This window comes from Ambystoma mexicanum, chromosome 7q, assembly GCF_040938575.1.
Source record: "Ambystoma mexicanum isolate Mex_15411 chromosome 7q, UKY_AmexF1_1, whole genome shotgun sequence".
NCBI classification, from domain to species: domain Eukaryota; kingdom Metazoa; phylum Chordata; class Amphibia; order Caudata; family Ambystomatidae; genus Ambystoma; species Ambystoma mexicanum.
Genome location: NC_090941.1, coordinates 289,090,773 through 289,106,671, shown reverse-complemented (window position 1 = coordinate 289,106,671; position 15,899 = coordinate 289,090,773). Strand labels below are relative to the sequence as shown.

Sequence of the window (15,899 nt, the reverse complement as noted above, 5' to 3'; positions counted from 1 at the left end):
GTACCTACATGGTTGGATTACCCCCCGCTTGGGCTGGGGGAGTCCAAACATACCCCAGGATTGGTCTGTTACCCTTGTATCAGGGTCTAATGTAATCAGGGGAGTTAGGGGTCCCATTTGTGAGATTACCTCCCTCACTACACATGTCTGGGATTGGCCCGAAGGCCGTCTGGGTCTTTGATTGGGTTGATTCGGTACAGGTATATTTTTAGGCCCCCCCATCTCTAGATCTAGAATGGAGGCAACCTTCACCTCTGCCACCTTAGCAGCAGCAGGGGTGTTGGCTGGTTTGGGGTTTTTGTTTGTGTTTTTGTTAACTGCCGGTTTTTGTACCTCACAAAATGTGGGTCGCCTGTTCTATGACCCAATCCAGTGATATTTTCTCATGAAAGTCCCTCACCAGCTTGTTCATTATGTATTTTGGCAGTGCATGAAAGAAGGTGGTGATGAACTCCCAACTATCTGTGTGCACCCTCCTTGTGGTCTGTGCAAAGGCGTGTTTGAGCTCCTGCACACATTCTTGTGGGGCCTGATCTTCCCTGCACTGCAGATTGTAGGGCGCCTTGCGGTCCTCTTGGGGGTTTCTGTGTGCAGAGAAATGTTTCAAGATGGCTGCCCTGTAGGTCGACCATCTTGAGTGGTTTTGGTCCTCCAGTCTCACAAAGAAACTGGAGTATTCAGGGGAGAATATTCATTTTGCATACTCTATGCGATTCTGGCTATCCTTCATATGAAAAGTATCCATAATTTGCTCATATAATTCTAGGTATTCCCAGACAGAATACTTTGCATTTTTATGATATGGAGTTATCACACCTCTAATTGCTTTGATCTGCCTAATGGGATCTTTGTTCATGGCTCTCTTAAGTTTGTTTGCCTTCTTTGTTTTAGTCACCCGAGTCCACTCATCCTCAGACTTAGTGGCGCTGCTACTGGAGGTGGCTTGTTGATCCTCTAGGCACTCCCTGAATCTGCGAGTTTGAGAAGGGCTCGCAGAATGTTGGGGCCTAGTTTCTCTTTTCCTGTGGTGCTCAGAAGAGTCTTCTGACTCTTCCCTGCTCCCAGGATTGGTGGAGTATCCCCCCTCACTGCCCTAACTGGGTAGAGGTCTTCAGGATACTCTTTTTGGGCTTTTTTTCCTTGAGTTCCCTACCAAATTTCACAAACGGGTCTATTGGAAGTCGGTATTTTGGTGGATCTAATTCCCAGCCGCTCCCCTCATAGGAGTCATCCTTGTCAGAGATATCAGCCCTAACATTTTGGTATCTGTACAGGGATGCCCGTCCATCAATTTCCGGCGGGCAGTGATCTGCCAGTCCCATTTTACAAACCCTATTGAATTCTGCCATCCCCATGGCCCCCGGTTCATATGAGCCAGTAGACATGAAGCTGGCAGCGTTCATGGTATTGAAGGGGTTTGAATCCCTGAGTACACAGGTCCTTATGTTAGGATCAGGGGTTGCCCTGTCCCTCTCTACCTGTTCAGGGTCCCTCCAGTTAGAATTTAGTCTAGCACCCTCTTTTTCCAATCTTTCTCCTTTTCTTTTTCAGCCTTTTTCCTGGTGTTAAGCAAATATCTGAGCCTTTTGTTCATCTATCAAGGCCTTACTGGTCTCACTGATTCGCTCTTGCGCTGCTCCTTGTTGGTGGAGTCCATCAATCTTTTCACAGAGGGCCTCATTGTGCCTCTGCACTTCCTGCATGTTTTGGGAGTACTGGGACATTCTCTGTTGCAAGTGATTCTTCTCCTGGGTTTGTGTGTCTTTGGCTTGGGTGTTCTCTTTCAGAGCACCTTCTACCCGTCTGACATGCTCCATTAGCTTTCCATGCTCAGTTCTTAGTTCCTTTAACTCCTGGAGGGCCAACTTACTTTCATCTAACTCGTTTTGTAACTCACTTATTTGCTGGTCTAAGGTGTCTTTCTCTTGATTTTGGGTGCCCGTCTGCTCTGTCAGGTCATCTCTTTGTATTTTTATAGTATGGAATTTCTTGTGCTCTTGATCAAATTCATCTTGAGAGTGGAGGTATTTCACAATTAATTTATTATTTACCTCATTCAATTTATCTATCTGGCCTTGTAGGATGACTACCTCCTCTGCGCAGGCTCTAAAATGTAATTGTGCACCAGCTTGTGTTGACACTCCTCTTTTAGTGCCTGTAATTGGGTGGCTTGCTCTGCCTACACTTGCTGTAGGAGAGCCAGATCCTATTTTAATCTTGCAACATCATCCCTAGATTCTGCCTCCAATTCTTGGCTCTCCTGTAATTTTTGTTCTGCAGAATTTAAATCAGTCTGGATTTTCTCTAAGGATTCAATTTGGTTCTGTGCCAAAACTGTGTTTTCAGCATGCTTTCCCCGTATCACTCCTATGTGGAGGTATAGGTAAGCTGCAATTCGTGCAATTTTGCTTTGCTCCTCTTAAATTTTCAGGGCCATGTACAATTCACTGAGAGCTTGGTGTAATGGGCCATTGTCCTGCCATGTATCCAGGTCCATGGCGGTGACCTGCTCTGTGATTTCCTGTAGCCAGACATGTTCATTCTGTTCTGGCCACCCACCCCTGACAAAAAGCTTGTTTAGGGAGTGCTCCCTCGCCATACTGATTTCTACTGGAATCGCCATTTCAGAAATGTCAATTTCTTTATTAATTATTTTGGGGTTGATTTAATTATACTTTTACAGATCAGCCTGGTTTTGGAGCATGTGTTTTAGGAGGTGCTTGTACAGTGTAACACAGCATTTCAACCACGCAAAATATCTCTACCCTGCAGGTTAGTCTGCTGTGCTAGACTATCACGGGTGGTAACCAAATCAAAATCCCGGGTGGGCCCCCAAATCTGTTAAGTATTTCAATCCGGCGATACAACCTGGTCTCAGCCTAGTATGCAGCGCACAACTGAAATGCTTATTTTGTTATATATGTAGGTTCAATATTTGAGAGATACACTACTCATATCACACCCCTTTTTCATATACCCCGGGTCACGGTGGACTAGGAACCAGGCTGGTTGGTAAAGGTAATAATTATTTATTTATTTAAAATTTGAGAGAATTTTACATTTTTTAATATATGGGGCAGCAATCACCAATGTGGTGACAATAACAATAGGAATGTAGGCAATGCACTTAAATTAACCCTTTAGCAACACAGATAGAAAACACCAGAGAATAGAGACACTTTTGGATTTTTAGAAAGATAGCACTCAAGTTAGGATTTCCCCCTGCAATATTCCTCAACCCACAAATAATAAATTCTAAATAGATATGAGGAAGCAGCAGGTCATCAGGAATGAGAAATAAGAAACAAAATTCGAATCCAACCTTCCCTCCCCAAACAAGAGAGAAAAACAGATTTGAAACCCTTGCAATGTTAAAATGACACTCGGAAATGGGTGAAACAATGAATGTGTGCAAAAATCCCTAAATAAGTACAATTCTCTACGGGAACAACACCGGAAAGTTACAAGTACTCATAAGCAATAGATTGAGCAAAAGCATACAATTTAAAAATTAATGGAGGGTTTAAAACAATTGATAGTAAAAATAACATGTGTAAAACTTTGCAAAAATGATCATTCCCGCCTGAAATTAACCAAACGGTTTTTCATTAAAAAAAAGTGTGAAATTCACTGATTTGGAGTGTGTGAGTTGTTTGGTTGGGGTGTAGCTATAGATCGTAGGAACAATCAGGAGGTGAAATGAAGTCTCTAGCTATGAAACTGAGGGAGATATGCAATGTAGAATAAGCTGCGTTTTTAGAAAAATCGGGTAGTGAAAACAGAAAAGAAATCAGTTTTGACAAGAACAGTTTTACTCAACACTAGAGCATTCAGGCTAAATACCAAAGAGGGACACAGTAAGCTCCAGGGTTGATTCATGAGTTCAACCCTAGTTCCCCAGCGCCCGCCCTGACAGAACCAGTCCGATCACTCGAAATAGGATTGATAGTTTAGGATTTAAATTACAAGAATTACTAAATAGATAGCGCTTCCACTAGAAATCAATGACAGGGTTGCAATAAGGATTCTGACGATGTTACAAGTTATTAAGGTAAGGATAGGATGGTTTAGAGATTGGGATAGGACTAGGCAAGGCAAGGTATGCTATGGTTTTCTATGGTTCCTATTGGTACTCACAGTCCACTTTTAGTTTGGATTTTGGACAGTCAGCGCTCTGGATCATCACACGGATCTGTTCTAACACAGGACAGCCGGTCAAAATCAGCGGGCATGGAATGGATACTGGGTAGCACTTTTGGTTACTGGATACTACAGATCAGCTGGATGGCAGGTTTGCATTTAGTGAGCAGCAAGCCAGGTTACATTCAGGATGCTTTCCCAAAATACCACATCTTCCCTTTGGTTATTGGGATATTAAAAAAATGGAGGCCTAGCTGAAGCAGGATCCGCAAGGTTTGGCCTTGTGGTTGGGATCTGGATTCTAGATGGATAACTGCAAGAAGACAGGAACAGACAGGACACCGGCCAGGAAATCATGAATCAGTCAGGAATCAGTATGTCCCTGTGTGTTGTCAGGGGCTCTTATTTATAATGTCAGGTGACATCATCACAGTATACGACAGGGGCAGGATTCGCTAAACCCGCCTCTAATAACAGGATTGGGCAAGGGTAGAAGTCTCTGCCTAGCTCTTCGCTCATTGGATGTCAGGAAAAGGATGTCATGTTTATGAGGTGATTTTTATAGTATCTAGAAACCTCATACATTTACTTTACTAAAAATCTGAATTTGCCAAAAACAAGCATTTCTTTAATTTCAATCTATTGGCAAATTAAACACACAAGTTACATATTATGTACTGCACAGATCAGTCCAATGTTCAAGTCTGTGGGACCTCGCTTCACCTTTCGAATACATTTTGGTAATTTTAATCATGAAAGATTTGGCCTAAAATTCCCCAATTTTATACCCAGATGTGAATTGTCCCCAGGAATGCATGTAGCAATTTTTATGTTTGCAACATTATTTCCCCGTAATCTGTCATATTTTCTAACTTCTGTTCCCCATGCGGTAATTAGTTCTATCAAGTTTTAACAGAAAGAACATAAAATTAGATTTAAAACTACAAACTTTTCAAATCTTTACTAATTCTTGCTGCAGAGTTAAAAGTCTTTAACGTTTGCTTATAAAATAGCCTTTGAAACCAAAGGCAAGGGGGTTTCCAGTCTTAATTGAAGGTTTTATGGTCCCTTCACACTTGAAAGGTGAGTGTCTCAGGACTGCCATTTTTCCATCCTGGAGCACAGACGAATGTCTGATGAGCTTATGAACTCCCTTTGTCCTGACCCATTCACAGTTTTTGAAGCTGGCAATTGGCGCTTAACTGTGCTGGAAGTTTATGGTGTGCCTGCAATTCTAAAGGAAGTTACAGGGCTAACAACTGGCATAACAGGTTTTTAGAGCTTGCCAACTCAGCCCAGTTGATTTAAAAGTCTTTATTTCCTGATTTCTGAGCCTTGATTTAAAAAAACCTGTGGAATAAAAATAGCCTATGTGTATATTATCACCAGCCACATAATCCCTTTACATTGCCAAGTAAGCAGGCTTTCATTAACAATTTACTTTTAAATAGGTCATTTTTTCTTAAGTCAGCAAAACCCATTTTACCACATGTGTTAAAAACTACTAACATTTCTTTCATTCATTCAGTTTGGCAGCCCCATCTGCCTTTGCAATACGGCCTTGCAGCCAAAGTAATTTTCCTGGAAGCATGATTTTTATCAGAACACTGGTATATGAAACTGACCAAGCTCAGATAGTTAAAGTTTTTTTGAAGACAACTGGTGTTTGATACATTGTGGAAAAATACACGCGCTTTCCCGTGCGAGTAAAAGCAGAGTTCTTGGTTACTTTTTTCAAAGTTACTTTTGACAGGGGCTGTCATTCAGGAATGAGTCCCGGTTTTGCTGAGACACAATGGATGATCTTGGGCATGGCATGGCCTTTTTAATCACAGTGGTTTCAAAATGAATGGATGGAATTAGTGTTAACGCAGCTTTTACAAAGAGTGAAAAAGTTTCATTTTAAAAGGGAATTTTGGGGGTTTTCAGCAAGGCAATGCTGCCTATTTACTTAATTCCATGTTAAATGTTGCACAGCACACTGGCACATTCCTGCAGTGTGTACTATGTTCCCCTCTGCCTGAAATGTGTGTGGTAGGGTGGTACAGCCATTTTTCTGGTGGTTGTAAAAATGCAATTTTGAGATCCTGGTGCACACAGGAGTCAATGCAGACATTTTTACTGTTTCTTGCACCAATGCAGCACAGTGATGAGGGGCAATGCGTTGAGTGGGTCAATATATCCCACAGTTGTTATAGAATCACCACCATTGTAATTGGACAGTTTGGGATGCACTGCAGGGAATTGTCAGGGGAGGATGGGTGCCAGGGCCATGTCTCTCACCAGTAGGCCAGGTAGGGGTTCCCCGTGCAATACTCCAGGAGGCCAATCAAGAACCAGCCCCAGAATCACTCTGGAAGTGGGGAGGGGCAGGTGTTGCGCATGTATGAACTATAGGATGGGCTGCCCATGGTAAAAGTAACAACTGAAAATGTTAAGTAAGCGCTCAATATCTGGGTAGACTCACCACATTATTTGTATAGAAAAACCTGGAAGTACAACCCATGCTCCTCTTGTTGCAAATATTTGGAGCATAGACTGTCACTGTCGCTAACTGTTTTATTGGAGCCACAAGACTCGACAGAAGAAGCCAATTACCTAAGAGGGCGCACAAACAACAAATCACAAAATTCAGCTAGGTGCGTACAACGCACCTCTCCGGTGGACACTGGCCACATGGCTACACACACACATCAGAATACAGCAAGGAATATGACAACATTCGGTAGTGCTGTACACATAACTCTTCGCCTACTAACACCAGACTACGCCTCAACATCTCTGACATCAGAATGCAGCGCAGGCCCATGCCAAATTCAGGCATGCTGGACACATAGCCGTCTATAGCACTCACACAGTCTTCTGACTCCCCTCAGCACCCACCCACATGCCTGACTGCATGGGTTGCTCTCTACTAGAGCCTGGCCAGCCCTGCTAAGCTTTATTTGGCCAAATGCACACACGCATCCTGATTTTACTCCATAACCTCCAAAATTCTGGACTCTGTGGGTGTTCCCCGTAACAGTGCATTGAGACTATAATAATGGTAAAAGGCGCTATATAAATGACAAGTACAATACAATATAATCCATACAACAAACCAAATACATTGTTGCCAGCACCAATCAGTGGTATTAAACTGATAAGAGAGCTAAAACCTGTAACTGTATCTCAGTCACTTAACCACAGTGACCACATCTGAATGGGAGTACATCAGCAATAGTATGTCGTGCAAGTGTTTCTCTGTGAATGTAAAACTGTTTCAATACCATGTGTAAACAATTATTTTCTTTTCTTTAGGTTTCAATATTTGTGTCCAAATGTGGTGAATGAGATGGTCTCAGGGGTTAAAATCCCTCAAAGAAACTATCTAATGTTTGTTGCCTGTTATCTTCTTGATGGCCCTGAACAGGAGGTGACCCTCCCTGTGGTGGCTATTGGGTGGCGCTGTGGCATGTGTGACTTAGCCCAAGTGTCTAATTCTACTTTTACATTTTAGGAGGAAGGCTATTTTTATCAAGCCTTTTAAACCCACCATAACATGTCTGGTGTTTGCTAAACATACCCCAAAACTCCAACCAGAAGGATGTCAAACAACTGCACTGATGGTCCCTAATAAGGGTGAAGCATGTAGGCGGTTGCCTGCATCCTTGGCCCGCCTGCCTTGGATTGAGCAAGCTACATATAAAATATCACTGCCCTATAAGAGAAAGGACATGCCATTGAGCAATAAACTTGCATTAGAGCAAGCGTGCAAACCCACAATGCTTTGCTTATGTGACTAGAGCTGAACTTCCAGTGATGGCTATGTATATGATATGATAGGTTATTTATAACGCGCTTAATACCCAGAGGTTTACTAAGCACAGACCCAAGGATCGAACCTGTGTTGGTCCGTGTTGTCTTGCTTCCAAGTCGAGCACGTTGCCGCTGAGCTATCCTCCCAAGACATAGTGAATTAGAAAGCAGCAAAACCAAAGAAAATTGTACATTGTTCACACAACTCAAGTAACTTGAAGCTCATATCAACGTAGTTTCACCATGTTATTAAATTATCCACCTTCTCCTTAAAGAGAGATTTATTTGTGGATCATTAGTGTCCATTCTACACTGAAGACCAATGCCAAACAATTGCTTTTGAGGAGCCACGCTCTTGAAATGCGTTTGACATTTCAAAGTTCCAGCATTCCGACTCCTTGTGCCTGGGCTACCTAGGAATTTAATCAAGACACCAAAAACATTAGCTGATTTATAGTTACACAATCAGTGACAGGGAAGGTAAATTGAATGGAAAAATAATTGCAATCGTAAATGCTACAAAATATTCCAGTATGAGGCAATCATTAAAGTGTGGTTAGCAGTACCACGTTTTGCGAGTGAGCATGAGCGATCCATCACAATTTCCATCAGAAAGGTAGCTAGCTGGTTTAGCATGTCTGCATGCATAGTTAAGCTCGTGCAATCATTCATCCGATTCATTACCGGCACGCGTCTTCATTCTCCATACATCACTCACCGCTGTCAAAGAAAATAAAGCATTATGGCCCATGGGATACCTAACAGAAAGGCAAACAATAATCAAAACAGGACACTGAATACCCCTTCTGTAAAAGAAGAAAGGGCTAATTCACAGAAGCGCTTTATAATGGCAAAACCCCATTGGAAAACGCTCTAGGAAGTAGGACATGGTTGTGATTCTCAAGTTTTCCTCCACACAATTCCCTGTTTGCCAAAAGAAGAAGTACACACATATCAAAATAAAACAGTTGCACGATGTACAGATCTGGCCGGGGAGCACGTGGAAGGCCCTCATGATTCCCTGGGTGGGCTACTGGCTCTGAATTTCGTGCTCTCAGAACAGCTTTTAATTTTCACTTATTTTTGCGACTGCAACTAGTAGAGTGTTAATACATATTTATTTATCAAGGTAACCACGGCGCTGTTCTGGCTCCCAGCTTTTTTCCATGCATGCAGGCTTGTTTTTATTAGTCCGGGACTCAGCTCGACATATCAGCAATTCTGAAGGGGAGGCCAGAAAGGGTTAGTCAATTCAGATTAGGTGTCATTCCTCACACTACAAGAATGCCATCTCCATCAGCAACATCATAAGTGAGTTTGTTGATGGAACTGCAATGGGTTAGTTCAACTGTGTCTTTCGGTAAGGTGTGGACTTGCCGCCCTTCTACCATTCCACACTTTGGGAAGGCACACAGAGTAGATGAGTGTAAAAAGAAAACATAAAAAGCCCTTTTACGCTTTTATTTTTCACTCCACTCAATCAAAAAGAACCTGCAATGGGAGAACCTTTTGGATTCAGGGGACAGCAATGCTAGCACTTACGTGCGGTCGGGACTCCTGCATGCAATATTTGCCAATCTCAAAGCGAACTGTAAAAGAGAAGAATTAAGCAAGGCATATTTGCATCTACTCTTCACTGTTACTCTTTGGTTTGGGATAAATAAAATGTTGCCTGCAAATTACGCTTTGTTTGCACTGTTTTCTAATGGATGCCTCTGGAGTCTGCCTTGCCATTAGCATGTGCCAAACTCAGTCATCTTCCATTGGAATCTTTGGTTTTACACCTGCATGAATATCTCATACAGGGAGGGTTGGCTCGTCCATTATGGGCCATGGGTGCCAACCTTCTCATACTGGCGCCCATTATGGAGAAGCCACACCAGCCCAGTGTAAACACAGAATGCTCCCTTGGTTGCTTGGTGCAGCTGAGGGAGAGTTCCTGGGCTGGATTAAACTGTCAAGGGGAAAGGTAGCTTCACTTTGGCGGTTTCTGTTCCCCATGCGCATGTCCAATGGACCATTGGCGATGCAGGCTGGGGAACCGCACATATGACTGAGCACAGCAGGTACTCTTTCAACTCCCACACATTCAAATGGCCTGGGGTGCTGACTTTTCAATGCACTAGCCCCTGTGCAGATGAGCAGGAACCAGGAATCGGTCTTTGCATGCTGCACAGCAGCTGGAAGGCTTTCAGGAGGTGCCAGTGGTGAGGAGCAGAGTACAGACTTGGCTGAAGATAACAATGATAAACTTTAATGTATGTATGTCTGTGTGTATGAATGAGTGAGTGTATGGTGTATGGGTGCACGTGTGAATGAGCGTGTGAATGTTTGGTGAATGTGTGTGTGCTTGAGTTTGGGAAATTGTGCCAGGGGCTTCTATGATTAAATAAACATGATAAGTGTTGTTATGTGGCTAGATTGGCAATTTGGTGCAGCCATTTTAGATATTTCTTCTTTTGCATTTGCATGTTTTACTTATGAAGCAAGCATTATTACATGGATAGACTGGAATCTGGATGCAGTCACTCATGCTTTTTCTTATTGGGCATCTATAATAAAGGAAGCCGGATATGTGGCCTGTCTAAACTGGCATATTTTGGTCACTGGAATATTTTGGTGCAGCAAGTCTGGCAATCATTTCTTACTGCGGTATACCATTGTTTTACTACCCATCAAGGGTGAAGCAAACACAATAAGGTATATTAGATATCTAAACTGGTCTACTTTGCTGCAGACAGATGTTACCTGTTTTCACACTGTGACATGGCTTTTTTCATGGCAAAGCCACCAGGAATATGGTCTTACATGGGGATGTTGGCATATAGTTGCAGGACCAGCTTAGACATATTTTCTGACAATATCATTACTGGCATTATACTCAAAGCAAACATCAGTATGATCTAATATGAGAATACTGTTACATTTAACCTATTTGTACCTGCTTACTTGATGTAGCCCTCAGCACCATGAGGCAAGGCTTTCCCTGTTCAGCTCGCACTTAATGTAACTAGCGCCATGATACCTGTGGGTCTTGGGCACTGCTATAAATGCAAAGATAAATAAATAAAAATACAAAATATTGGTACTGCAGTATGGAAATATATGGGCACAGGAAGCAAACATAATAACTGTTATTACATATGTAGACTGGTCTAAGTCGGTACAGCCAGTTTGGACATGTTTTTGAATCATGGCATGGCTTTTTTCCTGGCAAAGCCACGAGGAGTATGGTCCTACATGGGATTCTGGCATATAGTGGCAGGATAAGCTTGGATATGTTTTCTTACATTATCACTACTAGCATTATACTCAAAGCAAACATGAGTATGTTCTTATATGAAAATACTGGCATATATTGGTGCAGCCAGCATGGAAATGTATGGGCACTCCAGCATGAAAATGTTTCTATACTGACATATATTGTGGGCAAAGGCATCATGAAAATGCATTGGGAAATGCTCCTGTACACTGTTAGTGACTTGCATCTATTGAATTATTTCATGAGGTACCCTACAACCCCTATTGCAAACTATCTTGCTTTTTAGCCAATTTTTCACAGAAAGTGTGCTGTAAAATGCACAATTTTAACCCAATTTTCCAAATGTTTCTCAGGGGAGAGAACCCCCCAATCCACGGGGTCAGTCTCTCTCGCTGTGCTCAGTCGCTCAAGCATATTTATGGGAAATATTTATGCCCCTCCAATTAAAACAAATAATCACTGACCACCTCTCAATGCAGGCATAAAACCAAGATACTATCTCCACTTTGCTGCACTCATATGCCTCAGATCACACACAGATGGACCGGAAAATGAAAACATAAATGCACTTTGAGGCTTTCATTTAACACAACGCTCATTTTAAAATGACCCCCATTGTGTTTTCATATTTTTAAACAATATTTATTTTAACAGCACATGTTTCATTGAACAAAGGCAGTAAGTTTGAAGAAAAGCCTAAACAAATTAAGAAGTGCACATCACCATAGCTACATGCTTAAAGTGCAGCATGCTCATTCTATGTGTTTTAAGAGTGGGCATCTTTTTGCAACAAACTATTTGTTTTTGTAATTCAAAATGTACGTTTCATTAATCCAAGTGGAGCCCTGCTTTGCCAGCCTGGTCACTAGAAGACAGGGCCAGTTCAAGATCTCTCCCATTGCATGTTTTGTGCTGGAAATCAGCATACACCAATATTTAAATATATGCAGTTTGTTAAAAGGTGCCTGCTGAAAACTGAACACCATATCTGGTGATTACATTAATAAACAGCTAATGCCAGCTAATGAACAATAAACTGAAACGAACACCAAAGAGGTAGAGCAAACAAATAAAAAAAAAAACACAATCTTTCGACAAGTCATTCATATTGCAACAACTGTTGAGTTGTAATGGTTTAAGTGATCACGGAAGAAATATTCCTTTCTTATTTTCTTATTTTCAGTAGCATGAGCACACCAATGCCACCAACTGTAAGAATGACTTTTATTCTAGTGTAAGAACTAACAACATTTTAATCTTTTTTGCAGGTAAGAAGGAACTGCGCACCCAATGCAGACTTGCAGGACAAATCATCAAAGGCAGCAGGTCGAAGTCTGGCATGCGGATACCCCAAAAGGGAGCTTGAAAGATGCACATGCAGAAGCTAGAACTGTGTTGTTGACAACTACAAAAGAGGGAGGGCCTGATTTACCCAAAAAATGTTTTAACATGGGAAAGTCCCATTGAAAAATGTCTTGTTATTAATCAGCCCCTGTATGTCGTAAAACAGACACACAGTGGGCAAATGGAGAAACACATGAATGTATCACTCACTACAGAAAACTCCCTATAGCAGGTCTAACATCTTTAAAAAAAAAAACGGGAAAGTACTGACATTGGTTAGAATGGCATTCTTTGTTGATTTATATTATGCTTAAGGGTGGATTTCTCCAACTCCTGCACCAGGGATCAAACCCTTGTTGCACAGTGTAAGTGAGCACATGACCCCTGAGCTAGCCCCCTGGTCTATGAAGTACAAGGTTGGTGTGAATGTGTGTGTCTGTGGCAGAGGAATACGCCCTCTCTGAAAATCTTGTGGTAGTAACGCTTTTATAGACTGCATTCACTTGGAGAAAAACTCAGTGCACTTTACAGAAAAGTGATTTTTTTTTGCACACTATGTAAAACATATACAACTTGAGCTAACAAGTGCACCATCATGCAGTCACATATGAAGTATACCCAAGAATGCATGAGATTCCACATTTGTGGTTCCTGTTTTGTAATGCCCTTGCAACATTTGGTTGTATACGAATTGACCGTTTCACAATTGACCTTTTCACAATTGACCAAATTGACAATTGACCGAATTTAAAAGGTCAATTAGGACATACATGCAGGGGAATCCCCCCGCAACTCCCACCCAAACCAAACCCCCCACAACCCCAAACCCAATCCCCTTACATTATTATAAACCAAAACCATATATATATAATCATTAAAAGGACAATTATACTGAAGATCAATTAGGACCACTGTAATTCGGTCAATTATGTCAAACGGTCAATTGTGATCGGTCAATTCGGGTAACACCCAGTATTTGATATACCACCTGTACTCCAAAAGTATGAATTTTTACAAATATCTGGTATATATTTTGTCCCTCATTAAAACATTATGCATCACTGCATGAATGCAGCAGTGATCTGATGATTGCCTTTTAAGTGCATATTTCAACATAATGGGCCTCATTACACAGATGGCGGTGGACCAAGGTGCTATTAGCACCTTGGTCCATGCCGGTAAAATACCGGCACCGCCTTGGTGGAAAGGGGAATTACCGCCCTATTCCAAGGTTGGTGGGGCGGTAATTCCCCCTTCTCCCATTGCCCTTCCCCATTCCCATTTTTGCCCCATATGGCTCTGTGGGAATGGGGAAGGCGCTAATTATGGTACCGCAAATTGCGGTACCGTAATTAGCTCCCTGGTCCCTTTGCGGGTTGGTTTTTAACGCCTGTAAAAAGCAGGCATTAAATTCCCCAACCCGCAAAGGGACCTCGTAGTAAGGCGGTAAGGGTTTACCGGTACCGGTAAAATACCGGTACCGGTAAACCCTTACCGCCTACCGTGTAATGAGGCCCAATATAGCTTAGTGATATAGTGATGCCAGGGATTAGGTCCAAAGATTCAGTATGTTCATGGGAACAGTCAGGATTGTGATTCCTGAGGGAATGCATGGATACCTTTCTTGTGAGGTGGACTTTTTAATTTAAGTCAACACTCTATTCTTTGTTATGGATCATAGTTTGGAATGTGTCAGTGGGTTTTATCAAGTGAAAAGGTTGTGGCATATAATTGATCAGTAAACATATGTAGCATGTGGCCAACATAAACATAAAGATGAGGGATGTATTTGTTTATACAGGTATATGAACCTTTGCTGAAATTACTTTACCGAATGGCAACTTCAAAAGTTTTTTTATACCACAAACAGCCAGGGTGGGTGGGGCGGACAAAGACCCAGTTACACTCGCACCCCCCATTTTATACCTTCCCATAACCTTCAAAATACCTGTCTGGGGGGGGGGAACAGTGGCAAAAAAGCAGCAAACCCAAATTTGGAAAAGTTGTCATTGAGCAAAATTGAGCTATGCTGTTTATATGACATACACATATACATATGCTTCTTATATCCGTCATCCCATTCCTATTGCTAACTATATTTTTCTCCCTGGATTTTGGTTTCCTTTTCTGTGTGTAGGGAAGGGGAATTGGATGTTGTTTTACAAAGGAAATGTCAGTTTATCGCCAATGAAACATAATTAAAATAGTTTATATTTAGAAGTTACATTCGGAAATACTGTTGAAGACTTGTGTATGGAGTAAAAGTAGACACATTGGCCCTGGTTATATGTTTGTTGGTATCCCACTGGTTTTACTGGCAAGATACCGGCAAACTACACTTACCTTCTCTGCCACCCAATATTCTGGTATTACTGGGATGTTACGGGCGGCGGAGTGCCGGTAAGTTCCCATTCCCATGGAGTCAGACAGGACTCCATGGGATGGGATTTACTGAATCACCAGCACCGTTTGTAATAGTGGCGGTGATTCAGGCATTTGTTTGCCGGTACGGGACGGAACTCCCATAAGGTCAGGCCTGCCCGTAGATCCATGGCACCCACCAGTTTAGTTGAAGTGTGCCGGTCAGGTAAAAATACCACAGCTGGAATTACCAGCATCTACCAGACTGGCACACTTGGAATGAGGCCCATTGTTTTCTTGAGGAGGAATTTGGGAAAGCTACTTTGTAAATACATGCTATGGGGAAGTAAAAAGAAGAGATACAATCTGAGGGCACATGTCAATTGGTGTTTATTATTTGTGACGAACACAGTGTTTAAGTGAAATACCTGTGATATCTGCTCGCCGCCGTGCTGTTAGGTGTGGATGTAATTGTGTTACTCGAATTTACATACAAGCAATTTTATTTAGTAATAATAAATGTTGAAATAGTAGATCTGTCAGAAAACAGAAAATGCACTTACATTTGTTGAAAGTGAGTGCAATGGCATGGAAAGAAAACATGAAGTAGACATTTTAAATAATTATTGATGATGACATACTACTAAAAGTGGAAATGATGGCAAAGATTGAAGTGTGATTTAATAAAAAATTCTAAAGATTGAAGAGGGTGTTGCTTTGTGTGATAGTGGCAAAAGACGCCTGTCTTGTACATACGTTGACAGTACGCAGTCTAGATTTCCAGTTAGGATATCTAGTTTGCAGTGTGCACCAAAACATAGTGGTTTTTGAGAAGGGGGGTTAGGCAAAGTATAGCAATAATACCCCTGGCAGCAAACTGTTACGGCCTATAACAATCCGGGACCAAGCTTGCGAGGGCCTGAACGATGGGCTCAGGGGTTGTTGCCAACGGCATGGGTATTAATGCTATTTGCAGCCCGGGTTTCAACAGGCA

At 42.0% G+C, this 15,899-nt stretch overlaps 1 long non-coding RNA gene across 1 annotated transcript in view; it reads left to right on the top strand.

Annotated features, from left to right (window-relative positions):
• The window catches only part of LOC138528771 (uncharacterized), a 303,717-nt gene extending 288,107 nt beyond the window's left edge, over window positions 1-15,610 (top strand). Inside the window, exon 3 of the long non-coding RNA XR_011284238.1 lies at window positions 12,469-15,610. This is a non-coding gene — a long non-coding RNA (uncharacterized lncRNA). The remainder of the gene's footprint in view (window positions 1-12,468) is intronic.
• Window positions 15,611-15,899: the final 289 nt, after the last annotated feature.